At 55.0% G+C, this 4,073-nt stretch overlaps 1 long non-coding RNA gene across 1 annotated transcript; it reads right to left on the minus strand.

Annotated features, from left to right (window-relative positions):
* Positions 1–294: 294 nt before the first annotated feature.
* Positions 295–2,975, minus strand: LOC119473428. Its single transcript, XR_005202641.1, has 3 exons — positions 2,714–2,975; positions 1,897–2,160; positions 295–354 (listed from the first exon to the last, which is right to left on the minus strand). It is a non-coding gene; the product is annotated as an uncharacterized LOC119473428 (long non-coding RNA).
* Between the last annotated feature and the right edge of the window lie 1,098 nt (positions 2,976–4,073).

The raw sequence follows: 4,073 nt of genomic DNA on the forward strand, positions 1-4,073 counted from the left end.
AATGTCGGTCTTCTTGCCCATTTTCCCAGACATCCGGTGTCGCAGCTCCAGTCTGACCACTAATTGGATGACAGTTTCCTTCTGATTGCCCCTACAAAACTATTACACAATCAACCCTGGCCGGGCACGGGGGCTCATGCTGTAATCCCAGCACTTTGGGAGGCCAAGGCAGGAAGACTGCTTGAGGCTGGGAGTCCGAGAGCAGCCTGGGCAACATAGCCAGAGTCCATCTCTACAAAGACAGGGTGGTGCTCACCTGTGGTCCCAGCTACTTGGGAGGCTGAGGTGGAAGAATCGCTTTAGCCGGGGAGGTCAAGGCTGCAGCGAGCCGAGATGGTATCACTGCACTCCAGCCTGGGTGACAGAGCAAGACTCTCTTATCTTAAAATCAGCCCTGGGTTCCCATGGGCAAAAACTACCTACCTGCCCTTCCCTGTGCCCTCTTAGTGAGTAAAAGGCTAAGAGGCTCTCATTGGCAGGACTGTGCTTGGGGCCCCGGCCATTCACGCTGGCCCTGACTGATCACTGTGTGACCTCAGGTCAGTCCACACACCTCTCTGGAAAATGCATTGTTTGGGTTGGCAGAGCTCCCTCGGGTCCCTACAGCACCAGCCACCTGGGAGCCACTGTGGTCCCTGCCTGGGCACTGGGGGTCAGGTCGTGCTGGTGGCTGCTGCATGTCAGCACCTGCGGCATGGCAGGTGCCCTGGAGCCTCCAATCAAGGCCAAACCCTCCTGCGCTCTGCTTCCAAAAGGCAAAGATGCAGATTGCTCTCGCTGTGAATTCGTGCTCTTCCTCCTCTCTTGGCAGGGCACATTTCCTGGACTGGGGCTGGGACTCTGGGCTTCCTCCCCAGGGAGCTTTGGTACTGGCCTGGCCCTAAACCACTGTGTTCCGGTCTGGCTTGGCCAACCGCAGGCCAGCCGCTCCTTGGAAAAGAAATGTGGAGCCTACGGCTGCCAGGAAAAGTGGAATGGCCCAGGGGTCCCCAGCGGCACTCCCAGCCTAGGAGGGAATGGCTCCTTGCCTCTGTCTGTCTCACGCTTTGCTGGCTGCCATAATGCTGACCCATTCTAGCAGGTGGAATTGTGCCCCTAGAAGACAGGTTTAAGTCCTAACCCCTAAAACCCATGAATGTGACCCTGTTTGGAAATCGAGTCTTTGCAGATGGAATTAAGATGAGGTCATACTGGGGTAGGTTGGAGCTTAATCCAGTGACTGATGTCCTATAAGCAGAAGGAAACTGGGCCGGGTGTGGTGGCTCACACCTGGAATCCCAGCACTTTGGGAGTCTAAGGTGGGGGGATCACTTGAGGCCAGGAGTTCGACACCAGCCTGGCCAACTTGGTGAAACCCCGTCTCTACTAAAACTACAAAAATTAGCCAGGTGTGATGATGCACACCTGTAATCCCAGCTACTTGGGAGGCTGAGGCAGGAGAATGGCTTGAACCTGGGAGGCAGAGGTTGCAGTGTGGCGAGATCACGCCATTGCACTCCAGGAAGAAGGAAATTGGCTGGACGTGGTGGCCCACACCGGTAATCCCACCACTTTGGGAGGCTGAGGTGGGCAGATTGCTTGATGCCAGGAGTTCGAAATCAGCCTGGCCAACATGGTGAAACCCTGTCTTTACTAAAAATACAAAAAGTATCTGGGCATGGTGGTGCAAGCCTGTAATTCTAGTTACTCAGGAGACATGAAAATCACTTAAACCCGGGAGGCAGAGTTTGCAGTGAGCTGAGATCATGCCACTGTACTCCAACCTGGGTGACAGAGAGACTTCATCTCAAATTTGAAAAGGGAGATTTAGACACAAACATGGGGAGAAGGTCATGTGAGATGGAGGCAGGGTTGCAGTGAAAACGCCAAGCATCGCTGGCGGTGAGCAGAGCTTACTGAGAGAGGCCCGATTTTCTTGTGTCTTGCTGATGTCGGATTCTTGTGTCTCACCCTCCTGAGGAGAGATCCCCGAGCCTGGCATCACGGTGGTGGCAGTGTTGTGGTCCCTGGAGCTGCCCAGTGGAGGTGGGAACCGCGATGGCACAGCCCTGGTGCGATCCTGCATGGGACCGCTGCTGTGCGGTCAGCTAACGGAGGGGGAGGACCCGGCTCTGACGCAGACACATTCTCTTCACTGTCACCATTGCCCGCTAGTCGATGCTTTGAGGAAACACAAGAAAATCAGATGTCCCTTGACAAATCCCAATTCAAGAACTGGCCTGTATTCCCAGATTATGACCTTCCTTGTTGGGGGCTAAGCTGTCATTTTTTGGAAGGACCGGTGGTCAGGGACGGCTTCAGGTCTCTGTCTGCTGATCATTCTCAAAAGCTGCGTCTGAACTTCTATGAAATTCAAAAGCCTGCAGACATGGGCTTTGGAGTCGAGAGAACTGGATTCTGGGTCAGGTTCTGCCTCAAAGGCCCGGTGTGTGCCTCTGGGTAAGGGGTTATGCCCTTAGGGTCTTCCAATCCCCCTGTAGTTTGGAGTGAGGGTCACTCTTGGCCAGTTGCCAAGTTCCATATGAACTGGTTCCACCTCCTTGCTATGCCCCCTCCCCTCCCCCTATCGGCCTATCCAGCATGGGTGGGGTGCCCCAACCTGCATTAGATACTACAGAATAAATAAGTAAATAGAAAAGTCCTTATTTACATTTGCCCTCCAGAAGCTCGAAAACCCCTTTGGGGACTTGGCTGCTGAAGAAGACTTCCTTACCTTTCCCGGTGGTCCTGGGTCAAGCAGGACTCCATGGTTGTCAGTGACAGAAACTCAAAACAGAGAAAGTTTTAGCCCCAGGGCCATGCTGGGGGCCACGAAGGCTGAAACTGGGACCTTAGTGCTGAGAACACACATTCTCATCATCTGTTCCTGTCTTGGCTGCTCTGCAGGGACCTCATTTTCTCCCCAAGTGGGCAGATTTTTCTCCCAGCAGTGGGAAACGTGATGCAGGCACCTGGCTTAGGTCTGTTTACCTTGGTGCAAAAGTTCTGAATAGGCATCTCCCCCTGTTTCAGAATAGAAACACCCAGGGAAGGACTCTGATTGGCTGGGTGTGGTCATGTGCCTAGCCCTGGGAACTATTACGGTGGCCACTGGGTAGGAGCCCTATCATTGGCCAGGCCTGGGTCAGATGCACATCCAGGGGTGGGGCCCTGTGATTGGCAGCTCTGCCAGCATAACGTGACTAGAATAAGATTAGCTCCTGGAAGGCTGGGAAGGAAGTGGGGTGGTCCCAGGCCTCCCTTCTCTCTGCTGTCTGACAGCAACCCAAGGGTCCCTGGACTGGATGTCAGGGCCGTGAGATCTTGGACTCCTGGTCACGGGTTCTTCGCACATCTGTTAGCCTCTGGACACATTTTCAAGTGAACTTTTACTTGGAAGACCAACCTGAGTTGCTCTGGTTGAGGCAGGAAGGGATGGAAAGGAGAAGGGGAGGGCTCAGAGTCCCCTCCGTCCCACCCCCATCCAGGAGCCTCCCCAGGCTGAGAGGTATAGGGATGTCATGTCCCATGTTACAGATGGGGAAACTGAGGTGCTGATAGCAGCCCTTGCCCAGGGCCCCCTGCAAGGACAGGAAGGAGCCCAGTTTACAGCCATAGCTTACGCCACCCAGTTCCACGAGGTACATGGAAGCAGGTCAGCCTCCTCCTTGCCCAGACATTGGAACGAGTCCTATGAATTCCCAGTAAAAGGGAGAGGTCCACAAGGAATTTTCAAGCCCAGATGAGGATGGTTCACTCTGGCTTTGTAACCTGTGGCGTGGCCAGCTTGGGAAGGGATGCTGCAGCCCAGCGGGCTGGCGGGTGACTTTGGCCTGGGCAACATGGTCCTTTTTCAGCCTCAGCCCTGTTGAATCAGAAGCAGGCTCTGGGCCTGAGGTTGTGCCCGCAGGACTCAATGAGCCCAGTGGCTTGGCCCAGCCTGGGACATGCAGCTACCAAAACCCACAAAGGCCTCCCCACCCAGGCCACCTCCTCTACTCCACGCAGACCACACTCCTGCACTGTTGCCTGTTGGCAGGACCCGCTCAGTGTCCCCACCCAGGATGGGCTCAGGTCAGACCAGGTATGGCCAC

The sequence above is a fragment of the Cebus imitator genome, unplaced genomic scaffold (assembly GCF_001604975.1).
Source record: "Cebus imitator isolate Cc_AM_T3 unplaced genomic scaffold, Cebus_imitator-1.0 Scaffold159, whole genome shotgun sequence".
NCBI classification, from domain to species: domain Eukaryota; kingdom Metazoa; phylum Chordata; class Mammalia; order Primates; family Cebidae; genus Cebus; species Cebus imitator.